The sequence below is a fragment of the Rhinopithecus roxellana genome, chromosome 1 (genome assembly GCF_007565055.1).
Source record: "Rhinopithecus roxellana isolate Shanxi Qingling chromosome 1, ASM756505v1, whole genome shotgun sequence".
Taxonomy (NCBI): domain Eukaryota; kingdom Metazoa; phylum Chordata; class Mammalia; order Primates; family Cercopithecidae; genus Rhinopithecus; species Rhinopithecus roxellana.
The window spans coordinates 163906309-163930501 of record NC_044549.1 but is presented as its reverse complement, the minus strand read 5'-3'; positions in this window follow the sequence as shown (position 1 = coordinate 163930501).

The following is a 24193-nucleotide window of genomic DNA, read 5'->3' as shown; positions in this document are numbered from 1 at the left end:
TTATTGCCTGTATTGACCCCAGACAGAAGAAATTACATTTTTCTCCCTTTTCTCCTCCCTTCTTTCCTTCTTTCCTTCCTTCCTTATGTCTGTCCTTCCTTTCATTAAAGCAAAGAAACTGAGCTCCCTCATATTTGTAAGGAAAGCCTTTTCGTATCACTTTTATTCATCCATTATTTGTAAAGGCATGTTGTAGACCAGGTGCTGTGCTAGGCACCATGGAGTGCTAAACAGTTTTGAACACTGCCACAGTACCATGTGGTCTGTAGAATTTTATCACACAATAGCAGTAGCTTATTTCCTGAAAACTAGAACAGACACTCCTAAAAACTTAGTATTTCTCTTAACAAAACAAGGGCAAATTGAAATTGTCCTTGGTTCTGCTTCAGTTCAGCAGTTTTGAATCTTCTTTTGGGAATTGCTGGTAGAGAGCAAGTTCCCAATCATAGCTACTATTTTTAGTTTCATAAGACTTTTGTGTCTATAAATGATATTACCTTTTTTGAGGATAATGTCTTAAATGCAGTCCAAAATCAATTAGCTATTATGTGCAACCAGGCTACCCATTAGAAAGGTGACTGTTCTTTTTTTTTGTATATACTTACCAATATTTGGCACCTAGACCACAAGGCAAGGGATTGAAGTAGTCACTGGTGTTTTTCTGGGAGTAGCTTAAGCTGATACTTTTCATGTACATATTTCCCTTTCTCTCTTTCCAAAAAGGATTATTTAAATTTTTCAATATTTAAGCATAGAGGAAATAAATAAAATAGGTTATCTTGTCATTTTCTCCATAAGGAACTTCTTCAGAAAAGACAGTGTGTAGACACTCCCAGTGGCTATCACCTTTAACTCAAGCCCAGGACCTACAGATTTCTCTGTAGCTCAGCAAAATATCTTTCTACAAAGGACTGTAAGATTCTTAATTATCAAATTCTGTCGAATTTCAGTCATCCTGAGTACACCATTTAGCCAACTGTGATGGCAGCGATATTTGTCATGTTAAAGACCCTGAAGTTAAATTACTGCTGTACTGTTTTCCTTCAAGGCCGACTTGTTAGTTATGGTGGAAGTGAGCTATTGACTGGGGTCTTCCCATTCATCTAGACTTCCTTTATTATTTTAAATGATCTCTAGAGCTAAGAGGCAGCAATTTGCATTCTTTATTCAATGAATTCTACCTGATAGTCTTGTCTATAATTTCCCTTGTGAAGAGAACAGAAAGACTAAAAATGAATAAATTGTCTCTTCAAAACTCATGGCTTTATCTGCTTCTGTCACAGAAATGCTATAGATTTCAGTTTTCTTGACTGAGGAATATTTAATAACAAGAAGCTCTACATTTTAGCAGTTTCGAAGGAGGAGGAATTTTTTTCCCACTCTTTCTCTCTCACTCTTTTTTACTTTCAGCTATACTTTACCTAAAACCTTAGTTTCCCCCTTGCTTTTATGGGGATTCCTCTGAAAGACATAAAATGCCTGTCTCCATAAAAAACCCTGTCATAGGAGACAGCTCTTTCCATCTGTGTATTTTACTTGCCTTGCGTGTAATTTCTTCATCCAAATGGAAAGCTCACCAGGCTGTAATGAAACTTACTAGAGAAAATTCATGTAACCAGGTTTATTTGTGGGTCTGATGTTTTAAGGGACAGGCTGACAATCCATGGCCAGAGGAGGCCATTAAGGAAACAGGTTTGATTGAAGTCCTGACACAGATGTTGACAGCATAATTAAAATGATTAATTGGAGTAAGAAAAGTGTTTCAAACTAATTAGAAAAATGATCTGGTTATACACCCAGACTGTACATGTGGCCAGAGGAGCCAATATTTTTATATATAGAGAGAAGGGAAAAGTGAAGATATATGTTAAAACAATGTCATTCTTCTTTTATTAAGAGGATACTGCAAAGTTTAAAACTATGATTATTGTTATGTTGATTTTCCTGTGAGTCTTTAGGTCTGTTATCCCAGCCCCTTTTGCCAGGTGGCTGACTGGGCATAGGGGTGCAGTCACGTTCAAGAAACAGGGGGAATACTTGCATTAAACTGGAGTTGGCCCATATTAACATAAGACAATTCTCAGATACAATAACTATTTACTTGCATGTTGCTTCTCCAGAGAGAGTACAAGTACCCTAAATTATCATCAGATGACTTAGCACATAGTAGGGCCTCAATATTTTGTGTGTTTGCTGAGGCAACCAAAGTCATATTTTTAAGTATGGCTAAATAATAGGACTGAGAAATTTTTCTTCCAGTTACGCTTTCATTTTCTTCATCTTTTCTGTTATATTGTGAATTTGTGAATCCTAGTAAAGGCAATTCATTCTTTTTTTTTTTTTTTTTTTTTTTTTTTTTTGAGATGGAGTCTTGCTTTGTCACCCAGGCTGGAATGCAGTGGCGTGATCTCAGCTCACTGCAGCCTCCACCTCCTGGGTTCAAGTGATTCTCCTGCCTCAGCCTCCCGAGTAGCTGGGATTACAGGTGCCTACCACCATGCCCAGCTAATCTTTGTATTTTTAGTAGAGATGGGGTTTCACCAGGTTGACCAGGCTGGTCTTGAACGCCTGACCTCAGGTGATCCACTCTCCTTGGTCTCCCAAAGTACTGGGATTATAGGTGTGAGCTACCATGCCTGGCCAGCAATTCATTCTTACACCTTCAGAAAACCTGAACTATCATGGACCAATCAGTTTTAGAGATTATTAATGAGCATGGGCAGGGGCATACTTCAGAACTCTTTACAGACACAATTTAGTTAAAACATTTCTTAGTTTCTGTAAAAGCAAATATATGCTATTGTGGTGCTGAAGCTCTTTGTATACAAAGTAAACATTAAATGAAAGAACTCCTTTGGCCTGCAAACATAACATTTAAATGGCTATTAACCATAAATTTCTAACTAAAAGCACTGTGAAAAACAAGTTCTTGCCAGATTTCAGGTTTTTCTTCTAATTGTGTTCTTTGAAGCCTGGCGGTGGGTTTTCAGTTAATGCCTTTGGCTACATGAACAAGGAGTTTCACCAAGAATGTTGGGAATTCCTTTGGTTCCCAAAAGGAAATATGAAAACTCTGGAGGCTGATGAGAGAGACAAAAAATGGGGAAGCCATAAACATCATGCCAACTCCTGTCATTTATTTCATTTTCTTTTTACAATAATATCTGAAATTGTTTAAAAGAATTTTTGAAAAGCATTAAGTTAACTTTCTAGCACTTTTGAGTTTAACGAAAATCAGTATTCTTCAAGTGACACATAAATATGTGTAGGTAAGTGCTCTGTTTCTAGGTCTATAATTTTTAAAGATGTTTAATAAATAGGTTCCATTCATTGCATGCAGGATGCTGACTAAAATAGATAGGGGAAAGGTCTAGGGAGTTTGTTTATTTTAATTTAATAAAACAAAATACACTTGTAATCCTATTAAATTATAGTCTATTTTGTATATTCTTGATAATTCAAGTTATTATCTATGGGTGTGTGCATTCATGATGGGGGAAAATGGTCTATTGGGAAGAACAGCATTTTGACAAATCACAGGAAATAGTCAATTATGTGGATTCCACACAGTTTCCAAGGTTATGACAAAGATTTTGCCCCTGAAATTCGTGAACCATAGTCTGGAGGGAGTTTGGATGGAATTACAATTCAAGTGGTTTGCTTTGGGAGGAGTATAGGGTGGGGATTAAATGTTCAGTTTATTTCTCCCAACAAAACTCTCTGTGACAGCATCCTTAAGAGGGAGAGAATGCAAACTTGTTTTCTTTAACACAAAATTTCTAGCAGAATGAAGTACTGAAACATTCCAGATGATAAGGGCCTTAAAGCTTAGGTTGGTGATCATAACAATAACCTGTTCACAACATTTCAGGAACTGAACGTTAATATACTCAACAAAGTTGGCTATATACAGGAAGTGCTAATGAAGTAAACAACAAATGAGTTTTCCAGGATGCTGCATACTTGAAATTTACTGAGTGTAGGGTTTCTTTATCAATAAAGTTGGAAATTAATTTTTTTCCGTTGTTTTCCTCTTGTTTCAAGTCTCTTGACTGTCTTGTCATTTAAGTAAATGACAAACAACAAATGAGTTTTCCAGGATGCTGCATACTTGAAATTTACTGAGTGTAGGATCTCTTTGTCAATACCCTTGGAAATTTATTTTTTTCCTCAGTATTCTTGTTTTCCTCTTGTTTCTAGTCTCTTGACTGCCTTGCCATTTAAGCTATTAAGGCTGAAAATAATTTCCCAAAGGGGACATTGAACTAAAATATTTCAGGCAAATTTATTTCTAAAACTTTTAATCTAGTCAGGAAATATTAATAATATGCAAGTGGGGTTGTGCATAAAAGAAATGCTATAAAATGCTACATTGTTCATCGAGCATATAGTCAGACAAAACACTGCATTTACTGTCTCCAGAAAATGAAAGTTAATTTACGTACTTCATCAACAGACTTTATTATAGTGCCACATATTTGTGGTAGACTTAAGGCCGTGAGAACTTTTCACTTTTGACTTCTCTCTGCTAAAAAAAAAAAAATCAAATCAAACCACTCTTTATGTTTAAAAATGGTTACAATACAATAATAAAAATGTGGCTTACTCTCTGCTTTTCACTAATAAGTTGAGCAGCAATCGGCAAAACCCAAAAATCGTAAACTCTCTGAGCTCCAATTTCCTCCTTAATTAAATGAGATCACAGAGACCAGGATCTACTTTAAGTAGCAAATTGAGGCTCAATTCTGAAATTAGAATGTGCCATTCCCATTCAATAATCCATCTTTAATAAAAATGTGGATTAGCATTGTGTCCCATCCTCCCAGCCCAAGTCTGCAGTAGAAGGGACTTGAGAGTAAGACGCTTGATGCTTCTTTTTCTTTCCTCTCTTGCAGTTCAACTCATCCTTCAACTGCTGGCTCTCATTTCTAACCATGCTAGTGTCAAAGTGAGAGGGTAGGGGAGGAGAGGTGAGGAAGGTAGGGAAGTTCGTACTTGACTTTCTTGAGATGGCTTTGTATATTCTTACCAGGTCTCACTCTTTCGTGAGATCTTTCTTAGGCTCCTTTGAGGCCTTTACTGTGAATGTTTGAAAGTACATCTGTGACATTGATGATAGATTTTTCTCCAGCTCTCTGCTCCCTTTGCGCCCCATGGAGATCTACTCCTAAAATTCTCTCTGTAGGAATCTCATTAGCCTCCAGTGGTTTTCCTGGACAGGAGACAAAAAAGCTACAGCCTTACTCTCTCTATTCCTCTGTAACCCACATCTTGTCCAGGGACATTGATCCCTGGCTCCAACAAAGTCTGAGATGCAGGCCAATTCCAATACAGCTGCACCTTTCCACTTTGTGCCCAAAGCAGTTCATCATTGCTTACTTTGTCCTCTGTGTTTCCTGTATAGGGACCAATCACAGTTCACTTTGCCATATTAACTATATTAACTCAGAGGAACATATGAAGCTCTCGAGGGGCCCCTCTGAAGCTCCTGTCTCTTAACTTGAGAAGCAAGCACAGAACAGCTTTCTCCAAACAGATCTTTAACACAAGTCCTTCCTGGTTTCATTGGTTTGCACTAATTTTTAACCTTCAATGTAGATTTTAGGCCATTTGGCTCTCTGTCATCCTACTCTGCAAATGGTATTGTATGGTGTGTCTAACAACTCAGCTGTCTGCTGTCTGTTTTATCTTGGCGCCTCAGTTAGAGAATGCAATTTAACATGCTGTTGCAAATGAGTTAAATTCCAGTAGCCTTCAGAACTTCTTATTTTTTGTTTCCCTTTGTGAATCCATCCAATGAATCTTGATTTATTCATAAAAATATAGTTGTTCAGGCCGGGTGAGGTGGCTCATGCCTGTAATCACAGCACTTTGGGAGGCCAAGGCGGGTGGATCACTTGAGACTGGGAGTTCGAGACCAGCCTGACGAACATGGAGAAACCCCTGTCTCTACTAAAAATACAAAATTAGCCGGGCATGGTGGCGCATGCCTATAATCCCAGCTACTCAAAGAATGAGGCAGGAGAATTGCTTGAACCTGGGATGCGGGGGTTGCAGGGAGCCGAGGTCACACCACTGCACTCCAGTCTGGTCAACAAGAGCAAAACTCCATCTGAAAGAAAAAAAAAAAAAAAATCTAGTTGTTCATTTTTAACATTTTCGAAAGTTAGAGATTTTTTTAAAAAACTGTCATTATAAAATTATGGCTAAGAATTAAGGGATGGCTGTTCCTGCTAGTTAACATGGTTCATAATTGGTTGTTTTATGTTTGTTTGCAAATTGAAATGATCAATTGAGTTAGGTTTGGTTCTTTCATTTTAGAGATTGCCAATATATGTGAAATTTGTCTAGATATGGATTGATGTCCACAGAACAGGAAATCATATAGGTAATTATATAAAGTAAACTAATTTCAGTTAGTTTACTTCATGTAAAATGAGTGAAAACATAATTCAATCTTAAAAGGTCTTCATGTGATGAAATTGCCCTAAACATCTCATATATGTAAGGCACTATAAGTAGACAGTACAGGGGCCACAAAGATGGATAGAACTAAGGCCCCTCTATCCTGAGACAAAGCTTATGCTCTGCTCTCAAAATATCTGTCTTGAGTGAGCCTTAATCAGCATCGCAAATTGGAGTATCTTAGTTTATTTTGAATGGTAATCGATTGTTTAGGGGAATAGTTTTAAATGTATTAAATAATGTGTTTTTCTTTTAATGTTAAAAAATGTAAAAAAGGACCTGCAAAATGTTTCATAGTCTACTGCACAGATAAGCCTTTTGCCATAAAAAGTAAAACAAAAACTAAGTAAAAACAAAAAACTATATATGTGCATGGTAAAAAAAAAAAAAAAAAAAAAAAAAAAATTATTACTATGGAAAGCTATAAAAGGAAAAATGGACATCTTCTGTGCCATTTTCTCCTTCCAAATCTACCGTTAACAATTCTGTTTTTTTAAAAAATATTATGTATGTATATTTATATTTGAAAATATATAAAGTTATTATAGATATGCCTATACCAACTTGCTTACTTGATTTCTTCCCTCCTTCCCTAAGTTATTCTTTTTGCTTTTTCTCTTAAAGCTCCACCTCATTCTTTTTAATAGCAACGTTGTGTTTGCTATAATTAGTCCACTCTTAATGGATGATTTCATTGGTAACACAAATAATGATGTGATGAACATTTTTCTGCAAATATCCTTATGAACCTCTAGGATTGTATACTTAGGATTACTTTCTCTAAGAGTTGCCATATTACATCAAAGAAATCCTGAGTTTTCTGTTATTGTAATAGAAATTGCTAAATTGCCCATAAGAAATTATCCATGCATTTACACTTTATCCAGTACAGTTTTCTGTGTTTCCTCATAATGGCACTAACATTACAATCACTGTATTTACAAATGTTTTCCAATCTGAACTGTGAAAAACACAATCTCTTAATTTTACTATATATCTACTTCATCATAAAGAAGGATAAAATATTTGGATATTTTTCCTAGAAACCTACCCTTCCTTACAGATTTTTCACTTTGTGTTGTCTTTTATTGACTTTTTTGAGTTCTCTGTAGATTAGGAAAATACATATGTATTTGATAAGGCATTGCATAGATTTTCCCTAATTAGTTTTCTACATTTTGATTTTGTTTATATTTTTGCCATATAGAAGCTTAAAATATATGTATGATGATATCTAATATGTTTTTCTTTTGTGCTTTCTAGGTTTTGATGTCTACTTAAATACCTTTCCCACTCAAAGTTCATGAATAAATGCAACCATTCTTCTAGATTTTTTTGTATTTATTTTTATATTTTAGTGTAAGCAATGGAATACACATATACATGCTTATACATTGCGCTTGCACACACACACACACAAATATGTACATGTATATAGTTTCAATCCCATCAACTGGACCTAGAGTCCCAACATTAATTGTTGTAATCATTGAATAACTCCTTCTTCTATACCGATTTAAAATTTGCTTGTGTCATTATGGATTTAATTCCCTTATGTTTTGGTTATATTTCTGAATTCTTCTATTTTTTACATTTACTATAGATCTATTTCTTCTCCTCAAAAAAGAGTTTTATAACTTATAATTTTATAATTGTTTTTAAGACTATTCTCACGTCTTGAATCTTTTTTTTTTTTTTTTTTTTTTTTTTTTTTTTTGAGACAGAGTCTTGCTCTGTCGCCCAGGCTGGGGTGCAGTGGCACAATCTCGGCTCACTGCAAGCTCCGCCTCCCGGGTTCACGCCATTCTCTCGCCTCAGCCTCCGGAGTAGCTGGGACTACAGGCGCCCGCCACCTCGCCCGGCTAGTTTTTTGTATTTTTAGTAGAGACGGGGTTTCACCATCTTAGCCAGGATGGTCTCTATCTCCTGACCTCGTGATTCGCCCGTCTCGGCCTCCCAAAGTGTTGGGATTACAGGTGTGAGCCACTGCACCCGGCCTTGAATCTTAATTTTCAAAAATTTTCTGCAACTCTTTATGTCTTTTTTTGAGACAAATATTTTGTTCATTTTCAGAAATATACACTAATTTCTGGATATTTCATTTGGGCCTACATTTTACTTATAAATTAATTTTGAACAGTTTTGGCTTCTTTATACATTCAGGTCCCCCTTTTATAGAGCATGATATATCTATTCATTCACTAAAATATTTTATGGTATGTGGTTGAATTTTAAATTTTTTAACATAAGTGATATAAATTTATGTTAGATTCATACCTAGTGTTTTATATGATATTTATTTTTAATTGATACATGATACATATTTATGAGGTACATGTGATATTTTATTACATGCAGTAGAATGTGTAATGATCAAATCAACGTATCTGAGGTATCCATCACTTTAGGTATTTATCATTGCTATGTGTTGGGAACAATTCAAGTTATTTAGCTAGTTTGAAATATACAATACATTGTTGTTAAATATAGTCACTCTATTCTGCTGTTGGATAACCACTCTTATGCGTTTTGTCTAACTGTATGTTTGTACCCATCAACCTACCTTTCTTTATCTCTCTTCTACCCATAACACTTCCCAACCTGTAGTTTCTATCATTCTACTCTCACTCTTTATGAGATCAACTTTTTTAGCTCCCATATGTGACTGAGAATATGCAGTATTTGTCTTTCTGTGACAGACCTATTTTTCTTAACATAATGACCTCCAGTTCTATCCATGTTGCTGTAAATGACATAAATTCATTCTTTTTGTTTGTTTGTTTTTTTAATGGCTGGACAGCATTTCATTGTGTATATAGTATTTTATGTTTCTGCTTGCTATTGAAAATTGCTTCTTGCCTTCATTATATTTAATACATTTAAATGGCAATGCTATATATTGCTTTCTTATAGAATAATCTTAGTGTTCCTAATATACTCTTAATTTGATGGTGTTGGGTTTTTTTAGGTGTAATCACATCACCTAAGATTAATGATAAATATGTCTCTGGCTCTGGCTTCCCATTTCTGTAACTCTTTTTCTTCTTGTCTGATTGCATTATCTAGTACCTCCAGAGCAGTATAAAATTATAGCACATTTTTGTTATGTTATTCATTATAATGAGAACAATTCTTGTTTCCTCATTAAATGTGATGGTGGCATTTGACTTTCATTATAATGAGAACAATTCTTGTTTCCTCATTAAATGTGATGGTGGCATTTGACTTTGTGTGTATTGGTACAAATAAACCAGATATTTTTATTATTAGTAGTTTTTTATTATTACTATTAGATTCGAGCTCTGTGCCATTTTGCGTTAAGGAGTATAGATTTATAGAAACATTTATTTCTTGGCCAGGTGCAGTGGCTCATGCCTGTAATCCCAGCACTTTGGGAGGCAGAGGCGGGCGGATAACCTGAGGTCGGGATTTCGAGACCAGTCTGACCAACATGGAGAAACCCCGTCTCTACTAAAAATACAAAATTAGCCAGGCGTGGTGGCACATGCCTATAATCCCAGCTGCTAGGGAGGCTGAGGTAGGAGAATCGCTCGAACCTGGGAGGTGGAGGTTGCAGTGAGCTGAGATTGTGCCATTGCACTCCAGCCTGGGCAACAAGAGTGAAACTCCATCTCAAAAAAAAAAAAAAAGAAACATTTATTTCTTAAATAGCTATAAGCTACTTTCTTTGCTTGATTGAAGCTGGGCATTTTTGCTGTTCTTTTACTTATAATTAGGTCTATGGGAAGGAAGATTTTGTAATCATGCTTCATTTTGCCATCTGAAACGAAAAGTCTGGTGGGAATATTTTAATTATTCAGAATGGAATCTCTGTACAGCAAATCAAATAGAGTTATGTATTTTTTACTTGATGATTTTGCTAATGTTGTTCTAATATTCACAGCTTCAGCAACCAAAAACAACCAATAATGTTTTAAAACAACATAATTAATTATTGCTTGAAAGTTTCTACCAAGGGGCAGATGGACTTCTATGAGATAAAATTATAAACCAGGAAAGAGAGAGATCAACACTTGTATTTTAACACATATACAGTTTCTTATTAGAAAAATTTCATTGATAAACATATGCTAAGTTATTTTAGATGTGAGCCAAAGGTTCTTTAGAAGTAGATATGTCCTACATTTAATCTCTACAGCATTTGAAATCACATCAGCTGACAACAACTAGTATTAGATCTGGATGGTTTGCCAGTAATTCTTCTAGTCTCCAGTAAAAGTAAGAGGCTTTCATTTTTGTTTTCTTTTTGGTTTGTTGGTTTTGCTTTCATTTCTGATTGTTGTTTAGTGGTAGGTGCTTTTATGAAACTTTTTTTTAAATTACTCTTACAATTTGTAGATTAATTATTGATATTTTCTCCCTTTCTTAGTGTTTTTCTTCAAACTCTGCAATTAGGAATACCCACATATTGGAACATTTACTACTCTCTCTCATTCTACATATGTGTGTGTATGGTGTGTATATGTGTTTACATATTGGTGTATGTTAATTTCCACAAGTACTTTATGCCCATAAATATTCATGCCGTAATAGAATTTTGTTCATTTATGATGCAAAAATTAACTCTGAAGCAAACTGTATTCTTGCTTCTCCTGGTCACATGTTTTCTCTCTCTGTCTCTGAGCTTTGTTAACCCAGTGGTAAATTATGTGGTACCCAGTTGCATACATACATATGTGTGTATATGTGTGTGAGTGTGTGTGCGTGTGTATATATATATTCACTATTTGTATCCATGGTGCACGTGCATGCATGCACACAGGCACACACACACACATATATATATACACTGTATAGCAAGTCAAGTTTTTAGGGACTTTCCTGAAGTTAAACCAAGAATTTCAATATATTTTACTACTACTAAACAGTATAAGCCCTGCAAACCTGACACATTCTTTGCCAAAATCAAGACACCTAACAGAGTGGATACTGACCAAGGAGAAGTATTCTTGCCCAGATGGTGCTTATTTAGGCAATGCCAGTGTTGGCTAATTTCACTTTTCCTTTATGGGCTCTGCCTCTGTGTTACTTACATAGCACTCGTTCTGTGTCAGACTGTGTTCTAAGAACTTCAACTATATTACCTTACTGAACCATTAAGAAGACTTCTGAGATAGATACCATTTATCCACTTCATTTTCAGGTGGGAAATTGAGGCATACGGCATTTAGGCAATGTGTTCAATCACAATTATACAGCTAGTAAGTGCTTGGTTAACTAGGATGTAAGCCAGGCATTTTGATTCCTGAGCCCATACTCTTATCCACTGTAGTACTATATCATTCATCCTGCTGTAATTATTCATTTAATTACGTGAGCTCCTGCCAGACTGCATGTTCTATGAATTAGGGGCCATGTCAATCTTGCCTGTCTTTCTATCTTGTGTCATCGTAATGCCTGGTAGGTAATAGGTGATACATAACTGGTTTTCACTTTAAATTGAATTAAAGTAAAAGTTTGTCTCTATAAGATCCCTCTTCATATATCTTCCTAATAAAAAACCTGTTTAATAAGCTGAAAAGATGAGGTTTGGTTAAGAAGAGGTGATACAGAAAAACACCACCACATTTTTCTAACTTACGCCTCATCTGGCTTACTGCTTAGTTCCCATTTGTCATCAATGCACTTAAAAACTTATTTTGAAAAATTGCTATTTTGAATAGCTTGGACCTTCCTAACACATTACCTATTTTTTAACCCAACAAAGTGATTCCTTATGGGAAAATATATACAGCAAGAAAAAAAAAGGAAAAAAATTGTTGATGATACCTGTTTAATTGGGAAATATGGTTGCATATTTGTTACATCTCAGAAAAAAAAATGTACAACTCATTATAGCAGCATTTCATTTTCCAAAATATCAGTGACTCCACAGTATATGCCTTCATTTCCAAAATGAGGGGAAAAGCAGTGAGTGTATAGTAATCCCTTTTTTCCCCCACAAAGAAAAAATCCACAGTGGAAATTACATTGAAGAATAATCTACACAAAACAAAAAAGCACAAATCTTATGTTTCTGGTTCAGTGACTTTTGATAAAGGTAACCCATAATTACTAACCCAATCAAGATATAGAACCATACTGTACCTCCAGAAAGTTCCCATAGTCTCCCTCCCAGTGAATCTTCCCCAGTCCCACCCCTTGGTAATCACTGATATGATATCTATCACAATAACTTAATTCTGCCTGTTCAAGAACTTCAGTTTGAACCTTACAAAACCAGAAATTACTGAAAGAGATGTGATTGTAACCATCTTTGTTTTTGTAAGGACCACGAGTTAACTACACATAGATATAGCATCCAGAGAAAAGTCCTGATAAAAGTATAATCAGTGCAAGTTGAATTCACAGGTAATGTTGACTATAGACATGGAAAGGTGTTTCAAAATTACTCTTGAGAAACAGGTCTCAAGCTAACAGTTTCTCTCACCTCTGTTGCATTGTCTCTTTCTTTTAAACAACTACTGTGTGTTGTGGTTTCACAACCCTCTCAGTAAAGTACTGATGGGAAAATACTTTTATTCTATATTTTGTTGACCTAGTGGTAAACTCTGTTACCCAGCTGTCAAGCAACTAGATTATAATAATGAATATTTTCTTAAGGCAATTTATTGGGCCAAAGAACCCTGTGAATAAATACTAGTATCTTTTATTTTCAGAGAGCCTAGTTAACCTTCCTCCACTTGCTAAAACTAGCCAAAATGTGATCTGAGTAACTTTCATTCTATTAAATAAACGTTCATGATTGTCCTAACCATTCTTGCCAAATATGCGTATGAAAATAGCATGGCTGCTATAATTGTTCAGTCAGTCACTTTTTCTCAAGGACTGTGTTGCTTTAAAAAATTAGTAGTGTCTACACATTCATGTGATTGATCTGAAGTTTACATGGTGAATAATATTTACTGTGAAAGATATGTGTGTTTGTCAGTGGCATATATTCAGATACCTAATACAACCAATGTGACCACAAGGAACCTCATTTTTTTCTTCTATAAATTGAGGATTAATGATAGCGTTTATTGTATCAAGCTGCTGAGAGGACCAAATGAGATAATGCATTCAGAAATGTTGAGTTTTATTTGGTTTGGAAATTGATTAAAAGGGCAGGTCTTACACTGAGTGCAGCTTTACAACATATTTTCAATGCATGATTACATATAAACAAAAATATTCAGTTTAGAAAGGGAAAAATAGTGGGTACAATCGCAATTTTAACCTATATGATTTCTTCCAAAATTCTACAGCTTACTTTTTAGATTGAACCATGTATAGTGTACTGCACAAATGGATTAAGATATTTTAAGGTATTTTTAGGAGTAATTTTGACTGTACTTGAGCTAATTAACACTGAGCCAGAATCTACTCGCTGGTAAAAGTAAACTCCATTGTATTGCTATTCTTTAGTCCTTTTGGTAGAATCCCATTTGGGATACTATTCTAACATCCATCTATCTGTCTATCTATCTATCTATCTGTCTATCTATCTATCTATCTATCTATCTATCTATCTATCTATCTATGATCTTGCTGTGTACAAAGAAATAAACAGGTGATTCCCTTGCTTTTGACATTTTGGGTTAAGTAGAAATTTTTCCTCTCTCTTATCTGTCCTTAAGGTTGACCTCATCTATGTGCAACTCTATCCAAAATATGTGATAATGGCTTCAGTGTCTGTTTTTTTTTTTGTGTGTGTGTGTGTGTGTGTGTGTGTGTGTGTGTGTGTGTGTGTGCTCACCTCAAGGCCTTTTTAGTTGAACTTGGCCTAAATCTGAGGGTTGCCTTATTATAATCCTTCAGGAGACTTAGTGTGTTATTCAGAAAGAGTTGGATACAATACATTTATTTTATGGTGCATTTGGGCAGAAATATGCCTGGGAAGAATTGAAACTAGATTGTTCCTTATTTTTGTTTGTCTACTTTGTGACCCAGTGTCTTTACTACAAATAATCATGAAGAGATCAGCAAGATCTGATTACTATCTAATATGATACCTACAGAGACTCTCTAATCCAAGGCTTTATGAAACATCAAAATGCGAAAAGGATGATGAAGGCTTCACTATGTAGTGAAAATATTTATACATTACCACAAAGTCAATTGACGCTCAAATTAAAACAACTGTTTGCCGGGCGTGGTGGCTCATGCTTGTAATCCCAACACTTTGGGCCGCCAAAGCAGGCGGATCATCTGAGATCGGGAGTTTGAGACCAGCCTGGCCAACATGGCGAAACCCCATCTCTACTAAAAACATAAAAAAATTAGCATGCACCTGTAGTCCCAGCTACTCAGGAGGCTGAGGCATGAGAATTACTTGAACCCAGGAGGCGGACGTTGTGGTGAGCTGAAATTGCGCCACTGCACTCCAACGTGGGTGCCAGAGTGAGACTCTATCTCAAAAACAAAAACAAACAAAACCCTGTTGTTTTAACAATTAAAAGCAACAATTATTTTAATTGATAAAAATAATTTTTTTGCTATCAATTTGGATAGAAATTTAAAACATATTATTTAATGTGGCAAAGATAAGCAGAAAGTTACTTTCATATACTATTAAGTATAACTTAGAAAAACTTTTGTGTTACCACTTGGGAATATTCATCAGATTTTTACTTGTTTATTTATTTATTATTTTTGTTTGTTTGTTTGAGGCGGAGTCTCACTCTGTTGCCCAGGCTGGAGTGCAGTGGCGCAGGCTCAGCTCACTGCAAGCTCCGCCTCCTGGGCTCATGTCATTCTCCTGCCTCAGCCTCCCGAGTAGCTGGGACTACAGGCGACCGCCACCACACCCGAGTAATTTTTTGTATTTTTAGTAGAGACAGGGTTTCACCGTGTTAGCCAGGATGGTCTCGATCTCCTGACCTCATGAACCGCCCACCTCAGCCTCCCAAAGTGCTGGGATTAGAGGCGTAAGCCACCACGCCCGGCCCAGATTTTTAAATGCATGTATCTTAGGGCCAATATTTGTACTTCTAGGAAGTGGAATGATATAGGTACGGAAGAGTTTATTGCATGCATGTTGGAACCACTAAATGTCCAAAGTGAGGGGGAGGGGTGATTACATATACAACAGATGCATATGTGGCATTAAAAAATCTCAAATATATCATTAATCAAAGACAATTCTGCAAAACAATGCATGTAGAATGATGTTATATAAAAACTTGATTTATGGGTATATATTTATAAACATTTACGATTGCATAAAAACATTAGCAGAGAATAAGGGGGATTCAGGGAAGGGTGATAAAGGGGAGAAGAACAAACATCAGCAGAGGACCTAATTGTGGCAGACCCTGGCTATATTTTATAACTAAGCAGAGCTTCCAGGGGTTTTATCCTAAACACAGTATGTCTTATCTAGGTATTCTTATGCTTCCACAGCAAAGTATGAATAAGTATTTAATGAAAACAACCTATATATATATATATTACTTGAAGTTTGCTGGCTAAAGTTGGCTTCTTTTCTGAGGAATATATATGAAGGTAACTAGCAGCAAAACATCATAGATAGTACCAGTCCTGAGCTTTTCTCACATACTTTACATTTTCCCATATATAAAAAAGATGCTTTGGAAACAGCCGTGAGAGTCCTTCAGGAGTGGCCCAGTCTCGGCAGCCTTATTAGATGCATAGATGTGTGTCTCCTGGTGAGAGTCTCATGCTGTGAAAGTCATTAAAATAATAAATTAAACTTATTTGTACACAGTCTTTTTAAGCTTCAGGTACATGTCCTTTTATACCTTTTCCATTTTCTTATAGCTTGAAGTATTGAGATTGTCGACCAATTCTTTCCTCCAAAGTTTTGCTAGCATAATGAGTTCGTGGAGTCACTGATGCCTAAAATTATTTGTGGAGTTTGGGTTGAAATAGCTCTACGTAGTCTTCCTTTTTTCCCAGTTCCTAAGAGCTAAGTAAAAAGATAAGACCTAATTAATGATAATAAACATCTCAAGAGTCAAAATGGAAGATCCTATAAAATTACTTTTTGATATTTTACATTAGGATATGACTACAGGTTCCACTAATGTCAATATCAAGATTATTCAATAGTACCTATTTATGTATGTGGAAATTATTGTATAAAATTTCAATTTTCACATAAATTTTAGAAGAGGCCTTGGCTGCGCCAAATGGAAATTTTTCTTTCTTTCTTTTATTTATACTTTAAGCTCTAGGGTACATGTGCATAACGTGCAGGTTTGTTACATATGTATACTTGTGCCATGTTGGTGTGCTGCACCCATCAACTCGTCATTTACATCAGGTATAACTCCCAGTGCAATCCCTCCCCTCTCCCCCTTCCCCATAATATGCCCCGGTGTGTGATGTTCCCCTTCTCGAGTCCAAGTGATCTCACTGTTCAGTTCCCACCTATAAGTGAGAACATGCGGTGTTTGGTTCTCTGTTCTTGCAATAGTTTGCTGAGAATGATGGTTTCCAGCTGCATCCATGTCCCTACAAAGGACATGAACTCATCCTTTTTTATGGCTGCATAGTATTCCATGATGTATATGTGCCACATTTTCTTAACCCAGTCTGTCACAGATGGACATTTGGGTTGATTCCAAGTCTTTGCTATTGTGAATAGTGCCGCAAAAAACATGCGTGTGCATGTGTCTTTATAGCAGCATGATTTATAATCCTTTGGGTATATACCGAGTAATGGGATGGCTGGGTCATATGGTACTTCTAGTTCTAGATCCTTGAGGAATCGCCATACTGTTTTCCATAATGGTTGAACTAGTTTAAATCCCACCAACAATGTAAAAGTGTTCCTATTTCTCCACATCCTCTCCAGCACCTGTTGTTTCCTGACTTTTTAATGATTGCCATTCTACCTGGTGTGAGATGGTATCTCATTGTGGTTTTGATTTGCATTTCTCTGATGGCCAGTGATGACGAGCATTTTTTCATGTGTCTGTTGGCTGTATGCATGTCTTCTTTTGAGAAATGTCTGTTCATATCCTTTGCCCGCTTTTTATGGGGTTGTTTGTTTTTTTCTTGTAAATGTGTTTGAGTTCTTTGTAGGTTCTGGATATTAGCCCTTTGTCAGATGAGCAGATTGCAAAATTTTTGTCCCATTCTGTAGGTTGCCTGTTCACTCTGATGGTAGTTTCTTTTGCTGTGCAGAAGCTCTTTAGTTTAATTAGATCCCATTTGTCAATTTTGGCTTTTGTTGCTATTGCTTTTGGTGTTTTAGACATGAAGTCCTTGCCCATGCCTATGTCCTGAATGGTATTACCTAGGTTTTCTTCTAGAGTTGTTATGGTATTAGGTTTAACATTTAAGTCTCTAATACATCTTGAATTAATTTTTGTATAAGGAGTAAGGAAAGGATCCACTTTCAGCTTTCTACTAATGGCTAGCCAATTTTCCCAGCACCATTTATTAAATAGGGAATCCTTTCCCCATTTCTTGTTTTTCTCAGGTTTATCAAAGATCAGATGGCTGTAGATGTGTGGTATTATTTCTGAGGACTCTGTTCTGTTCCTTTGGTCTATATCTCTGTTTTGGTACCAGTACCATCCTGTTTTGGTTACTGTAGCTTTGTAGTATAGTTTGAAGTCAGGTAGTGTGATGCCTCCAGCTTTGTTCTTTTGATTTAGGATTGTCTTGACAATGTGGGCTCTCTTTTGGTTCTATATGAACTTTAAAGCAGTTTTTTCCAATTCTGTAAGGAAACTCATTGGTAGCTTGATAGGGATGGCATTGAATCTATAAATTACCTTGGGCAGTATGGCCATTTTCATGATATTGATTCTTCCTATCCATGAGCATGGTATGTTCTTCCATTTGTTTGTGTCCTCTTTGATTTCACTGAGCAGTGGTTTGTAGTTTTCCTTGAAGAGGTCCTTTACATCCCTTGTAAGTTGGATTCCTAGGTATTTTATTCTCTTTGAAGCAATTGTGAATGGAAGTTCATTCATGATTTGGCTCTCTGTTTGTCTGTTACTGGTATATAAGAATGCTTGTGATTTTTGCACATTAATTTTGTATCCTGAGACTTTGCTGAAGTTGCTTATCAGCTTAAGGAGATTTTGGGCTGAGATGATGGGGTTTTCTAAATATACAATCATGTCATCTGCAAACAGGGACAATTTGACTTCTTCTTTTCCTAACTGAATACCCTTTATTTCTTTCTCTTGCCTGATTGCCCTAGCCAGAACTTCCAACACTATGTTGAACAGGAGTGGTGAGAAAGGGCATTCCTGTCTTGTGCCAGTTTTCAAAGGGAATGCTTCCAGTTTTTGCCCATTCAGTATGATATTGGCTGTGGGTTTGTCATAAATAGCTCTTATTATTTTGAGATACATTTCATCAACACCAAATTTATTGAGAGTTTTTAGCATGAAGGGCTGTTGAATTTTGTCAAAGGCCTTTTCTGCATCTATTGAGATAATCATGTGGTTCTTGTCTTTGGTTCTGTTAATATGCTGGATTATCTTTATTGATTTGCGTATGTTAAACCAGCCTTGCATCCCAGGGATGAAGCCCACTTGATCATGGTGGATAAGTTTTTTGATGTGCTGCTGGATTCGGTTTGCCAGTATTTTATTGAGGATTTTTACATCGATATTCATCAGGGATATTGGTCTAAAATTCTCTTTTTTTGTTGTGTCTCTGCCAGGCTTTGGTATCAGGATGATGTTGGCCTCATAAAATGAGTTAGCGAGGATTCCCTTTTTTTCTATTGATTGGAATAGTTTCAGAAGGAATGGTACCAGCTCCTCCTTGTACCTCTGGTAGAATTCAACTGTGAATCCATCTGTTCCTGGACTTTTTTGGTTGGTAGGCTATTATTTATTGCCTCAATTTCAGAGCCTGCTATTAGTCTATTCAGGGATTCAAATTCTTCCTGGTTTAGTCTTGGGAGAGTGTAAGTATCCAGGAAATTATCCATTTCTTCTAGATTTTCTAGTTTATTTGCATAGAGGTGTATATAGCATTCTCTGATAGTTTGTATTTCTGTGGGATCAGTGATGATATCCCCTTAATTTTTTATTGCGTCCATTTGATTCTTCTCTCTTTTCTTCTTTATGAGTCTTGCTAGTGGTCTATCAATTGTGTTGATCTTTTCAAAAAACCAACTCCTGGATTCATTGATTTTTTGGAGGGTTTTTGTGTTTCTATCTCCTTCAGTTCTGCTCTGATCTTAGTTATTTCTTGCCTTCTGCTAGCTTTTGAATGTGTTTGCTCTTGCTTCTCTAGTTCTTTTAATTGTGATGTTAGAGTGTCGATTTTAGATCTTTACAGTTTTCTCTTGTGGGCATTTAGTGCTATAAATTTCCCTGTACACACTGCTTTAAATGTGACCCAGAGATTCTGGTATGTTGTGTCTTTGTTCTCACTGGCTTCAAAGAACATCTTTATTTCTGCCTTCATTTTGTTATGTACCCAGTAGTCATTCAGGAGCAGGTTGTTCAGTTTTCATGTAGTTGAGCAGTTTTGATTGAGTTTCTTAGTCCTGAGTTCTAGTTTGATTGCACTGTGGTCTGAGAGACAGTCTGTTATAATTTCTGCTCTTGTACATTTGCTGAGGAGTGCTTTACTTCCAATTATGTGGTCAATTTTGGAATAAGTGTGATGTGGTGCTGAGAAGAATGTGTATTCTGTTGATTTGGGGTGGAGAGTTCTGTAGATGTCTATTAGGTCTGCTTGGTGCAGAGCTGAGTTCAATTCCTGGATATCCTTTTTAACTTTCTGTCTTGTTGATCTGTCTAATGTTGACAGTGGGGTGTTGAAGTCTCCCATTATTATTGTATGGGAGTCTAAGTCTCTTTGTAAGACTCTAAGGACTTGCTTTATGAATCTGGGTGCTCCTGTATTAGGTGCATATATATTTAGGATAGTTAGCTCTTCCTGTTGAATTGATCCCTTTACCACAATGTAATGACCTTCTTTGTCTCTTTTGATCTTTGATGGTTTAAAGTCTGTTTTATCAGAGACTAGTGTTGCAACCCCTGCTTTTTTTTTATGTTCTCCATTTGCTTGGTAGATCTTCCTCCATCCCTTTTTTTGAGCCTATGTGTGTCTCTGCATGTGAGATGGGTCTCCTGAATACAGTAAGCTGATGGGTCTTGACTCTTTATCCAGTTTGACAGTCTGTGTCTTTTAATTGGACCATTTAGTCCATTTACATTTAAGGTTAATATTGTTATGTATGAACTTGATCCTGCCATTATGATATTAACTGGTTATTTTACTCATTAGTTAATGCAGTTTCCTGCTAGCCTCAATGGTCTTTACATTTTGGCATGTTTTTGCAATGGCTGGTACTGGTTGTTCCTTTCCATGTTTAGTGCTTCCTTCAGGGTCTCTTGTAAGGCAGGCCTGGTGGTGACAAAATCTCTAAGCATTTGCTTATCTGTAAAAAATTTTATTTCTCCTTCACTTATGAAACTTAGTTTGGCTGGATATGAAATTCTGGGTTGAAAATTCTTTTCTTTAAGAATGTTGAATATTGGCCCCCACTCTCTTCTGGCTTGTAGAGTTTCTGCCGAGAGATCTGCTGTTAGTCTGATGGACTTCCCTTTGTGGGTAACCCGACCTTTCTCTCTAGCTGCCCTTAACAATTCGTCCTTCATTTCAACTTTGGTGAATCTGACAATTATGTGTCTTGGAGTTGCTCTTCTCGAGGAGTATCATTGTGGCGTTCTCTGTATTTCTTGAATTTGAATGTTGGCCTGCCTTACTAGGTTGGGGAAGTTCTCCTGGATGATATCCTGAAGAGTGTTTTCCAACTTGGTTCCATTTTCCCCCTCACTTTCATGCACCCCAATCAGACATAGATTTGGTCTTTTCACATAATCCCATACTTCTTGAAGGCTTTGTTCATTTCTGTTTCCTCTTTTTTCTTTAGACTTCTCTTCTCGCTTCATTTCATTCATTTGATCCTCAATCGCTGATACTCTTTCTTCCAGTTGATCGAGTCGGTTACTGAAGCTTGTGCATTTGTCACGTATTTCTCATGTCATGGTTTTTATATCTGTCAGTTCGTTTATGGCCTTCTCTGCATTGATTATTCTAGTTATTCATTCTTCCATTCCTTTTTCAAGATTTTTAGTTTCTTTGCACTGGGTACGTAATTCCTCCTTTAGCTCTGAGAAGTTTGATGGACTGAAGCCTTCTTCTCTCATCTCGTCATAGTCATTCTCCGTCCAGCTTTGACCCGTTGCTAGTGATGAGCTGCGTTCCTCTGGAGGGGGAGATACGCTCTTATTTTTTGAATTTCCTGCTTTTCTGCCCTGCTTTTTCCCCATCTTTGTAGTTTTATCTGCCTTTGGTCTTTGATGATCGTGACGCACTGATGGGGTTTTGGTGTGGGTGTCCTTCCTGTTTGTTAGTTTTCCTTCTAACAATCAGGACCCTCAGCTGTAGGTCTGTTGGAGATTGCTTGAGGTCCACTCCAGTCCCTGTTTGCCTGGGTATCAGCAGCAGAGGCTGCAGAAGATAGAATATTGCTGAACAGCGAGTGTACCTGTCTGATTCTTGCTTTGGAAGCTTCGTCTCAGGGGTGTACCCCGACGTGTGAGGTGTGGGGTGTCGGTCTGCCCCTAGTGGGAGATGTCTCCCAGTTACGCTACTCAGGGGTCAGGGACCCACTTGAGCAGGCAGTCTGTCCGTTCTCAGATCTCAACCTCTGTGTTGGGAGATCTACTGCTCTCTTCAAAGCTGTCAGACAGGGTTGTTTGTGTCTGCAGAGGTTTCTGCTGCCTTTTTTAGTTTGTTTGTTTGTTTAGCTGTGCCCTGTCCCCAGAGGTGGAGTCTACAGAGACAGGCAGGCTTCCTTGAGCTGCTGTAGGCTCCACCCAGTTCGAGCTTCCCAGCAGCTTTGTTTACTTACTTAAGCCTCAGCAATGGCGGGCGCCCCTCCCCCAGCCTCGCTGCTGCCTTATAGTTAGATAGCAGACTGCCCTGCTAGCAATGAGGGAGGCTTCGCGGGCATGGGACCCTCCCGGCCAGGTGTGGGATATAATCTCCTGGTGTGCTGTTTGCTAAGACCCCTGGTAAAGCACAGTATTGGGGTGGGAGTTACCCGATTTTCCAGGTGTTGTGTGTCTCAGTTCCCCTGGCTAGGAAAAGGGATTCCCTTCCCCCTTGCACTTCCCAGGTGAGGCGATGCCTCGACCTGCTTCAGCTCTAGCTTGTGGGGCAGCAGCAGCTGACCAGCACCGATTATCCGGTACTCCCTAGTGAGATGAACCTGGTACCTCAGTTGAAAATGCAGAAATCACCCGTCTTCTGTGTTGCTGGCGCTGGGAGCTGGAGACTGGAGCTGTTTCTTTTCAGCCATCTTGCTCTGCCCCCCCAAATGGAAATTTTATAAGTGGAATAATATTTGTGGGGAAGACTTCAGAAAGCAATAACACATAAATTTAACATTAAGTTGTGCCTTTTAAAAGTAATGATATCAAAGCAAATTATGATATATATATATATATATATATATATTCTTCAAAATTTGTTTAGATATTGCCATTCAATTTTAGAAATTCAGTGGAGAAAACATTTTCCATCTTCATAATGTTAGCATGGATTATTTTCTCTCTTCTATCAAAGAATTAAAGGAAAACAATACAACATTACTTTCTTACAATTGTGATCAACATCTCGATCTTCTAGGCTAAAATTTGAAAAAAATATTATTTAAACTACAGTGAACATGAAACAAAAAGACAGTATTCTTTGTATTAAATCTCTATGTATTGTTTCCCTCCAGCCCATACTCTTAGAAAAGATCACCTTTGTTCTCTTAAGTATCTCTGTTAGTCCTTAATTTCTCCTGTGGATGCAATGTCCATTGCCCTGGCCTCCTTCAAATCATTCTCCTTCACTTCTGCTGTTAGGTACATGCAACTGTCTACTGTATTTCCTCTGTTCCTGAATGGAGAAAGAAATCACCTTAATTTAGCTGCCAATTTTTCTTTCTAGTTCCCTATATTTTATTTTGAAACTTCTTGAACCCAACATTTTCATCGACTTTTTTCCAGTTTTTGAACACTGCCTCCTTAACATTTGTGAGCTGCAACAGGTTCTCACCAGTTTACTGAGGACTCTCTGGGAACCTCATATTTGACTTAAGTGATTTTACTCATTTGCTCTTATTATTTTAATTGAAGGAAAACAGTCACATAGTATAATTTTAGCAGAGGCGATATGAAGTAAGAATTGAACCAACTGTAAGCTTTAAAAATATTCCACACTGTAGTATGCATATAAATTTGAGACAGATAAAGAAATCCTTCTTTGTAAAACTGTAACTGAAGTCAGGCTTTTTTTTTTTTTTTTTTTTTTCATATAAAATGACTAAAATAATTTGTGGAATTTGAATTGCAAATGGAATATATAATAATTTAAAAATATGATTACTTTGTTAAATGATAGTTGTATTATCACTGCCATGCAGACATTACCCAAACACATAGATCTAGATTGATCACTTTGAGAACTATAACATGAACTTAGAATCCTAATGAGCAATGTCTCCAAATTTGTGTTTCTGAATCCTTTTTTCTCCCCCAGACAGGGTCTTGCTCTGTTGCCTAGGTTAGACCACAGTTGGTATATCAAAGTTAACTGCAGCCTCAAATTCCTGTGCTCAATCTTTCCACCTCAGCTCTTGAGTAGCTGGTACTACAGCCATGAGCCACCAGGCTGAGCTAATTAAAAAATTTTTTTTGTAAAGACATTTTCTCACTATGTT